This window comes from Procambarus clarkii, unplaced genomic scaffold (genome assembly GCF_040958095.1).
Source record: "Procambarus clarkii isolate CNS0578487 unplaced genomic scaffold, FALCON_Pclarkii_2.0 HiC_scaffold_258, whole genome shotgun sequence".
Lineage (NCBI taxonomy): Eukaryota > Metazoa > Arthropoda > Malacostraca > Decapoda > Cambaridae > Procambarus > Procambarus clarkii.
In genome coordinates this window covers 151,851-164,316 of record NW_027189291.1, presented here as the reverse complement: position 1 = coordinate 164,316, position 12,466 = coordinate 151,851, and positions in this window count along the sequence as shown.

Sequence of the window (12,466 nt, the reverse complement as noted above, 5' to 3'; positions counted from 1 at the left end):
CACCACTACCACACCTACAGACCCACCACTACCACACATACAGACCTCCACCACCACACATACAGACCCACCACCACCACACATACAGCCCTCCACTACCACACATACAGACCCACCACAACCACAAATACAGGCCTCCACTACCACACATACAGGCCTCCACTACCGCACATACAGACCTCCACCACCACACATACAGACCCACCACTACCACACATACAGACCCACCACTACCACACATACAGACCTCCACCACCACACATACAGACCTCCACCACCACACATACAGACCCACCACTACCACACATACAGACCCACCACTACCACACATACAGACCTCCACCACCACACATACAGACCCACCACCACCACACATACAGACCTCCACTACCACACATACAGACCCTCCACTACCACACATACAGACCCACCACCACCACACATACAGCCCTCCACTACCACACATACAGGCCTCCACTACCGCACATACAGACCTCCACCACCACACATACAGACCTCCACCACCACACATACAGACCTCCACCACCACACATACAGACCTCCACCACCACACATACAGACCTCCACCACCACACATACAGACCCACCACCACACATACAGACCTCCACCACCACACATACAGACCTCCACCACCACACATACAGACCTCCACCACCACACATACAGACCCACCACTACCACACATACAGACCCACCACTACCACACATACAGACCTCCACCACCACACATACAGACCCACCACCACACATACAGACCTCCACCACCACACATACAGACCCACCACTACCACACATACAGACCCACCACCACACACACATACAGACCACCGCTACCACACATACAGACCTCCACCATCACACATACAGACCCACCACCACACATACAGACCTCCACTACTACACATACAGACCTCCACCACCACACATACAGACCTCCACCACCACACATACAGACCCACCACTACCACACATACAGACCACCACCACCACACATACATACCACCGCTACCACACATACAGACCTCCACCACCACACATACAGACCCATCACCACACATACAGACCTCCATCACCACACATACAGACCCACCACCACACATACAGACCCACCACAACACATACAGACCTCCACTACTACACATACAGACCTCCACTACCACACATACAGACCCACCACCACACATACAGACCTCCACCACCACACATATAGACCTCCACCACCACACATACAGACCTCCACCACCACACATACAGACCCACCACTACCACACATACAGACCCACCACCACACATACATACCACCACTACCGCACATACAGACTCACCACCACACAAACAGACCTCCACCACCACACATACAGACCTCCACCACCACACATACAGACCTCTACTACCACACATACAGACCTCCACCACCACACATACAGACCCACCACTACCACACATACAGACCCACCACTACACATACAGACCACCACCACCACACATACAGACCTCCACCACCACACATACAGACCTCCACCACCACACATACAGACCTCTACTACCACACATACAGACCTCCACCACCACACATACAGACCCACCACTACCACACATACAGACCTCCACCACCACACATACAGACCTCCACCACCATACATACAGACCTCCACTACCACACATACAGACCTCCACCACCACACATACAGACCTCCACTACCACACATACAGACCTCCACCACCACACATACAGACCCACCACTACCACACATACAGACCCACCACCACACATACAGACCCACCACTACCACACATACAGACCCACCACCACACATACAGACCACCACTACCGCACATACAGACCCACCACCACACATACAGACCTCCACCACCACACATACAGACCTCCACCACCACACATACAGACCTCCACCACCACACATACAGACCCATCACCACACATACAGACCTCCATCACCACACATACAGACCCACCACCACACATACAGACCCACCACAACACATACAGACCTCCACTACTACACATACAGACCTCCACTACCACACATACAGACCCACCACCACACATACAGACCTCCACCACCACACATATAGACCTCTACCACCACACATACAGACCTCCACCACCACACATACAGACCCACCACTACCACACATACAGACCCACCACCACACATACATACCACCACTACCGCACATACAGACTCACCACCACACAAACAGACCTCCACCACCACACATACAGACCTCCACCACCACACATACAGACCTCTACTACCACACATACAGACCTCCACCACCACACATACAGACCCACCACTACCACACATACAGACCCACCACTACACATACAGACCACCACCACCACACATACAGACCTCCACCACCACACATACAGACCTCCACCACCACACATACAGACCTCTACTACCACACATACAGACCTCCACCACCACACATACAGACCCACCACTACCACACATACAGACCTCCACCACCACACATACAGACCTCCACCACCACACATACAGACCTCCACCACCACACATACAGACCTCCACCACCATACATACAGACCTCCACTACCACACATACAGACCTCCACCACCACACATACAGACCCACCACTACCACACATACAGACCCACCACCACACATACAGACCCACCACTACCACACATACAGACCCACCACCACACATACAGACCACCACTACCGCACATACAGACCCACCACCACACATACAGACCTCCACCACCACACATACAGACCTCCACCACCACACATACAGACCTCCACCACCACACATACAGACCCACCACTACCACACATACAGACCCACCACCACACATACAGACCACCACTACCGCACATACAGACCCACCACCACACATACAGACCTCCACCACCGCACATACAGACCTCCACCACCACACATACAGACCTCCACTACCACACATACAGACCTCCACCACCACACATACAGACCCACCACTACCACACATACAGACCCACCACCACACATACAGACCACCACTACCGCACATACAGACCCACCACCACACATACAGACCACCACTACCGCACATACAGACCCACCACCACACATACAGACCACCACCACCACACATACAGACCTCCACTACCACACATACAGGCCCACCACCACACATACAGGCCTCCACCACCACACATACAGACCTCCACCACCACACATACAGACCTCCACCACCACACATACACACCACCACCACCACCCATACAGACCTCCACTACTACACATACAGACCTCTACCACTACACATACAGACCTCCACCACCACACATACAGACCCACCACTACCACACATACAGACCCACCACTACCACACATACAGACCTCCACCACCACACATACAGACCTCCACCACCACACATACAGACCTCCACCACCACACATACAGACCTCCACCACCACACATACAGACCTCCACCACCACACATACAGACCCACCACCACACATACAGACCTCCACCACCATACATACAGACCTCCACCACCACACATACAGACCCACCACTACCACACATACAGACCCACCACTACCACACATACAGACCCACCACCACACATACAGACCACCACTACCGCACATACAGACCCACCACCACACATACAGACCTCCACCACCACACATACAGACCTCCACTACCACACATACAGCCCTCCACCACCACACATACAGGCCTCTACTACCACACATACAGACCCACCACCACACATACAGACCACCACTACCGCACATACAGACCCACCAGCACACATACAGACCTCCACTACCACACATACAGACCTCCACCACCACACATACAGACCTCCACCACCACACATACAGACCTCCACCACCACACATACAGACCTCCACCACCACACATACAGACCTCCACCACCACACATACAGACCTCCACCACCACACATACAGACCTCCACCACCACACATACAGACCTCCACTACCACACATACAGACCTCCACCACCACACATATAGACCCACCACTACCACACATACAGACCCACCACCACACATACAGACCACCACTACCGCACATACAGACCCACCACTACCACACATACAGGCCTCCACCACCACACATACAGACCACCACCACACATACAGACCTCCACCACCACACATACAGACCTCCATCACCACACATACAGACCACAACCACCACACATACAGACCTCCACTACTACACATATAGACCTCCACCACCACACATACAGACCTCCACCACCACACATACAGACCCACCACTACCACACATACAGACCCACCACTACCACACATACAGACCTCCGCCACCACACATACAGACCACCGCTACCACACATACAGACCTCCACCACCACACATACAGACCCATCACCACACATACAGACCTCCACCACCACACATACAGACCTCCACCACCACACATACAGACCCACCACTACCACACATACAGACCCACCACTACCACACATACAGACCTCCACCACCACACATACAGACCCACCACTACCACACATACAGACCTCCACCACCACACATACAGACCCACCACCACCACACATACAGCCCTCCACTACCACACATACAGACCCACCACAACCACAAATACAGGCCTCCACTACCACACATACAGGCCTCCACTACCGCACATACAGACCTCCACCACCACACATACAGACCTCCACCACCACACATACAGACCACCATCACACATACAGACCCACCAACACACATACAGACCTCCACCACCACACATACAGACCTCCACCACCACACATACAGACCCACCACTACCACACATACAGACCCACCACTACCACACATACAGACCTCCACCACCACACATACAGACCCACCACCACACATACAGACCTCCACCACCACACATACAGACCCACCACTACCACACATACAGACCCACCACTACCACACATACAGCCCTCCACTACCACACATACAGGCCTCTACTACCACATATACAGGCCTCCACTACCACACATACAGCCCTCCACTACCACACATACAGCCCTCCACTTCCACACATACAGCCCTCCACCACCACACATACAGGCCTCCACTACCACACATACAGGCCTCCACTACCACACATACAGCCCTCCACTACCACACATACAGCCCTCCACTACCACACATACAGGCCTCCACCACCACACATACAGGCCTCCACTACCACACATACAGGCCTCCACTACCACATATACAGGCCTCCACTACCACATATACAGGCCTCCACTACCACACATACAGACCACCACTAACACACATACAGACCCACCACCACACATACAGACACTCACTCTAACACCTGCCTCGACACTCATCCTAACACCTGCCTCGACACTCATCCTAACACCTGCCTCGACACTCATCCTAACACCTGCCTCGACACTCATCCTAACACCTGCCTCGACACTCATCCTAAAACCTGCCTCGACACTCATCCTAACACCTGCCTCGACACTCATCCTAACACCTGCCTCGACACTCATCCTAACACCTGCCTCGACACTCATCCTAACACCTGCCTCGACACTCATCCTAACACCTGCCTCGACACTCATCCTAACACCTGCCTCGACACTCATCCTAACACCTGCCTCGACACTCATCCTAACACCTGCCTCGACACTCATCCTAACACCTGCCTCGACACTCATCCTAACACCTGCCTCGACACTCATCCTAACACCTGCCTCGACACTCATCCTAACACCTGCCTCGACACTCATCCTAACACCTGCCTCGACACTCATCCTAACACCTGCCTCGACACTCATCCTAAAACCTGCCTCGACACTCATCCTAACACCTGCCTCGACACTCATCCTAACACCTGCCTCGACACTCATCCTAACACCTGCCTCGACACTCATCCTAACACCTGCCTCAACACTCATCCTAACACCTGCCTCGACACTCATCCTAACACCTGCCTCGACACTCATCCTAACACCTGCCTCGACACTCATCCTAACACCTGCCTCCACACTCATCCTAACACCTGCCCCGACATTAAACTTATTGGAATAAACTCTCAACCCCCTCTCGATTCAAAATTTATGTTTCCTAAAAGCATATAGGAGACTCATCCAAAACTCACACGCCCTAAACTCACTCACCTTAAACTCACTCACCTTAAACTCACTCACCTTAAACTCACTCACCTTAAACTCACTCACCTTAAACTCACTCACTTTAAACTCACTCACCCTTGTCACATGAATCCCCTGCATAGCAGTGGAACTGCCTTTTCCCTTCACCTTCAATGCCTCTGTACTGGACGTCTACATCTACACCAGCCCAGATAAGTCATCAGTCCTGCCACCTCTCCATACCCCCCAGGGCCTGGCACGGCCTGGTACAGCCTGGTACAGCCTGGTACGGCCTGGTACAGCCTGGCACGGTCTGGTACAGCCTGGCACGGCCTGGCACGGCCTGGTACAGCCTGGTACAGCCTGGTACAGCCTGGTACAGCCTGGTACGGCCTGGTACAGCCTGGTACAGCCTGGTACGGCCTGGTACGGCCTGGTACAGCCTGGCACGGCCTGGTACAGCCTGGTACGGCCTGGCACGGCCTGGTACGGCCTGGTACAGCCTGGCACGGCCTGGTACGGCCTGGTACAGCCTGGTACGGCCTGGTACAGCCTGGCAGGGCCTGGCACGGCCTGGTACAGCCTGGCACGGCCTGGTACAGCCTGGTACGGCCTGGCACGGCCTGGTACGGCCTGGTACAGCCTGGCACGGCCTGGTACAGCCTGGCACGGCCTGGTACAGCCTGGTACGGCCTGGTACAGCCTGGTACGGCCTGGCACGGCCTGGTACGGCCTGGCACGGCCTGGTACGGCCTGGTACAGCCTGGTACGGCCTGGCATGGCCTGGTACAGCCTGGCACGGCCTGGTACGGCCTGGTAGAGCCTGGCACGGCCTGGTACGGCCTGGTACGGCCTGGCACGGCCAGGTACGGCCTGGTAAAGCCTGGTACGGCCTGGTACGGCCTGGTACAGCCTGGCACGGCCTGGTACAGCCTGGCGCGGCCTGGTACTGCCTGGTACAGCCTGGCACGGCCTGGTAAAGCCTGGCACGGCCTGGTACAGCCTGGCACTGCCTGGTACAGCCTGGCACGGCCTGGTACGGCCTGGTACGGCCTGGTACAGCCTGGTACGGCCTGGTACGGCCTGGTACAGCCTGGTACGGCCTGGTACAGCCTGGCACGGCCTGGTACGGCCTGGCACGGCCTGGTACGGCCTGGTACGGCCTGGCACGGCCTGGCACGACTCAGAGGCAAGCCGGGCGCCTCTGCTAACCGGTATTTTACCCCCACAAACAAGCAATTAGCCGCCTTCAAGTGACAGTGGTGCAGCTCAACAGAAAGGCACCGCCAGCCACAAGGAGCAGTGTGCTAGTTGACCAGAGGTCCACCTCGCGTTGACACTGGAGGAGTCCTCACCGCTGGACTATATAAAGGGCGCCGCCTCCCTGGAGAGCTATCTACGGGCTCACCATAGCCCGTGCTACTTGGAACGTGTTCCGAGTAGCTGAATCTATAACAACTACAACAACCCTGGAGAGCCAGTCTCTCCCCTAGTGCTCTAGGATCACCTTCGTGTCTCTCACCCGTCGTCCGCCTTCAGCCAACGTCGTGTGATTGATGCCATGGTGGTATGGTGAGTGATGCCATGGTGGTATGGTGAGTGATGCCATGGTGGTATGGTGAGTGATGCCATGGTGGTATGGTGAGTGATGCCATGGTGGTATGGTGAGTGATGCCATGGTGGTATGGTGAGTGATGCCATGGTGGTATGGTGAGTGATGCCATGGTGGTATGGTGAGTGATGCCATGGTGGTATGGTGACTGATGCCATGGTGGTATGGTGAGTGATGCCATGGTGGTATGGTGAGTGATGCCATGGTGGTATGGTGAGTGATGCCATGGTGGTATGGTGAGTGATGCCATGGTGGTATGGTGAGTGATGCCATGGTGGTATGGTGAGTGATGCCATGGAGGTATGGTGAGTGATGCCATGGTGGTATGGTGAGTGATGCCATGGTGGTATGGTGAGTGATGCCATGGTGGTATGGTGACTGATGCCATGGTGGTATGGTGAGTGATGCCATGGTGGTATGGTGAGTGATGCCATGGTGGTATGGTGAGTGATGCCATGGTGGTATGGTGAGTGATGCCATGGTGGTATGGTGACTGATGCCATGGTGGTATGGTGACTGATGCCATGGTGGTATGGTGAGTGATGCCATGGTGGTATGGTGACTGATGCCATGGTGGTATGGTGAGTGATGCCATGGTGGTATGGTGAGTGATGCCATGGTGGTATGGTGAGTGATGCCATGGTGGTATGGTGAGTGATGCCATGGTGGTATGGTGAGTGATGCCATGGTGGTATGGTGACTGATGCCATGGTGGTATGGTGACTGATGCCATGGTGGTATGGTGAGTGATGCCATGGTGGTATGGTGAGTGATGCCATGGTGGTATGGTGAGTGATGCCATGGTGGTATGGTGAGTGATGCCATGGTGGTATGGTGAGTGATGCCATGGTGGTATGGTGAGTGATGCCATGGTGGTATGGTGAGTGATGCCATGGTGGTATGGTGACTGATGCCATGGTGGTATGGTGAGTGATGCCATGGTGGTATGGTGAGTGATGCCATGGTGGTATGGTGAGTGATGCCATGGTGGTATGGTGAGTGATGCCATGGTGGTATGGTGAGTGATGCCATGGTGGTATGGTGAGTGATGCCATGGTGGTATGGCGAGTGATGCCATGGTGGTATGGCGAGTGATGCCATGGTGGTATGGTGACTGATGCCATGGTGGTATGGTGACTGATGCCATGGTGGTATGGTGAGTGATGCCATGGTGGTATGGTGAGTGATGCCATGGTGGTATGGTGACTGATGCCATGGTGGTATGGTGAGTGATGCCATGGTGGTATGGTGAGTGATGCCATGGTGGTATGGTGAGTGATGCCATGGTGGTATGGTGACTGATGCCATGGTGGTATGGTGACTGATGCCATGGTGGTATGGTGACTGATGCCATGGTGGTATGGTGAGTGATGCCATGGTGGTATGGTGAGTGATGCCATGGTGGTATGGTGAGTGATGCCATGGTGGTATGGTGACTGATGCCATGGTGGTATGGTGAGTGATGCCATGGTGGTATGGTGAGTGATGCCATGGTGGTATGGTGACTGATGCCATGGTGGTATGGTGACTGATGCCATGGTGGTATGGTGACTGATGCCATGGTGGTATGGTGACTGATGCCATGGTGGTATGGTGAGTGATGCCATGGTGGTATGGTGAGTGATGCCATGGTGGTATGGTGAGTGATGCCATGGTGGTATGGTGACTGATGCCATGGTGGTATGGTGACTGATGCCATGGTGGTATGGTGAGTGATGCCATGGTGGTATGGTGAGTGATGCCATGGTGGTATGGTGACTGATGCCATGGTGGTATGGTGAGTGATGCCATGGTGGTATGGTGAGTGATGCCATGGTGGTATGGTGAGTGATGCCATGGTGGTATGGTGAGTGATGCCATGGTGGTATGGTGATTGATGCCATGGTGGTATGGTGAGTGATGCCATGGTGGTATGGTGAGTGATGCCATGGTGGTATGGTGAGTGATGCCATGGTGGTATGGTAGCTGTCTTCAGTACACCAGTATATCTTTATGCTTCTCTTCATTGCTTATACTGTAGTTTATTTTTACATTTAAGATCATATTAACTTGTTCACTTTTGCATTACATGAGAGCCAAGTATTTTCAGGGGCATTTATGTTCATTAATATTTCAGTAAATTGTTGAAATATTTGATTTTTATTTGTTTCCACCTGTGACTTACACACTGCTGGCCAATAGCAGCATTTTGTTTATTATGTGCGGGAGAGCCATACCATCTTGGTTCAGTATAGCTGCGATACCACAACCCGTCACACCCTAGACTCTCACACCCTAAACTCTCACACCCTAAACTCTCACGCCCTAAACTCTCACGCCCTAAACTCACACACCCTAAACTCTCACACCCTAAACTCTCACACCCTAAACTCACACACCCTAAACTCTCACACCCTAAACTCACACACCCTAAACTCACACACCCTAAACTCACACACCCTAAACTCTCACACCCTAAACTCTCACACCCTAAACTCTCACACCCTAAACTCACACACCCTAAACTCACACACCCTAAACTCTCACACCCTAAACTCTCACACCCTAAACTCTCACACCCTAAACTCTCACGCCCTAAACTCTCACGCCCTAAACTCACACACCCTAAACTCTCACACCCTAAACTCACACACCCTAAACTCACACACCCTAAACTCACACCCTAAACTCTCACGCCCTAAACTCTCACACCCTAAACTCACACACCCTAAACTCACACCCTAAACTCTCACGCCCTAAACTCTCACACCCTAAACTCACACACCCTAAACTCACACCCTAAACTCTCACGCCCTAAACTCACACACCCTAAACTCACACCCTAAACTCTCACACCCTAAACTCTCACACCCTAAACTCTCACACCCTAAACTCTCACACCCTAAACTCACACACCCTAAACTCTCACGCCCTAAACTCTCACGCCCTAAACTCTCACACCCTAAACTCACACACCCTAAACTCTCACGCCCTAAACTCACACACCCTAAACTCTCACACCCTAAACTCTCACACCCTAAACTCTCACGCCCTAAACTCTCACGCCCTAAACTCTCACACCCTAAACTCACACACCCTAAACTCACACACCCTAAACTCACACCCTAAACTCACACACCCTAAACTCTCACACCCTAAACTCTCACACCCTAAACTCTCACGCCCTAAACTCTCACGCCCTAAACTCACACACCCTAAACTCTCACACCCTAAACTCACACACCCTAAACTCACACACCCTAAACTCACACACCCTAAACTCTCACACCCTAAACTCTCACACCCTAAACTCTCACACCCTAAACTCACACACCCTAAACTCACACACCCTAAACTCTCACACCCTAAACTCTCACACCCTAAACTCTCACACCCTAAACTCTCACACCCTAAACTCTCACGCCCTAAACTCTCACGCCCTAAACTCACACACCCTAAACTCTCACACCCTAAACTCACACACCCTAAACTCACACACCCTAAACTCACACCCTAAACTCTCACGCCCTAAACTCTCACACCCTAAACTCACACACCCTAAACTCACACCCTAAACTCTCACGCCCTAAACTCTCACACCCTAAACTCTCACACCCTAAACTCTCACACCCTAAACTCTCACACCCTAAACTCTCACACCCTAAACTCTCACACCCTAAACTCACACACCCTAAACTCTCACGCCCTAAACTCTCACGCCCTAAACTCTCACACCCTAAACTCACACACCCTAAACTCTCACGCCCTAAACTCACACACCCTAAACTCTCACACCCTAAACTCTCACACCCTAAACTCTCACGCCCTAAACTCTCACGCCCTAAACTCTCACACCCTAAACTCACACACCCTAAACTCACACACCCTAAACTCACACCCTAAACTCTCACACCCTAAACTCACACGCCCTAAACTCTCACACCCTAAACTCACACGCCCTAAACTCACACACCCTAAACTCACACGCCCTAAACTCTCACACCCTAAACTCACACGCCCTAAACTCACACACCCTAAACTCTCACACCCTAAACTCACACCCTAAACTCTCACACCCTAAACTCACACGCCCTAAACTCTCACACCCTAAACTCTCACACCCTAAACTCTCACACCCTAAACTCACACGCCCTAAACTCTCACACCCTAAACTCTCACACCCTAAACTCTCACACCCTAAACTCTCACACCCTAAACTCTCACGCCCTAAACTCTCACACCCTAAACTCACACACCCTAAACTCACACCCTAAACTCTCACACCCTAAACTCTCACGCCCTAAACTCACACACCCTAAACTCACACCCTAAACTCTCACACCCTAAACTCTCACACCCTAAACTCTCACACCCTAAACTCACACACCCTAAACTCACACCCTAAACTCTCACACCCTAAACTCTCACACCCTAAACTCTCACACCCTAAACTCACACACCCTAGACTCATTAATTTTCCTGTAATTTATTCCATAAATCAACAATCCTCTTCCCAAACAGGTATTTATCAGGTATTTTATCAAGGTAGTATCTTAGCCAATTTGTAACTATTTTTTCGTATTCTGTTTTGTGTTGAAATATTTCACGTCTGAATTGATATATTTAACGTTAAAGCAAGGTGAATGTGAACAACAGGAGGGAGAAGAGAGGCTATAGTCATTGTAAATGATAACGGTAAGG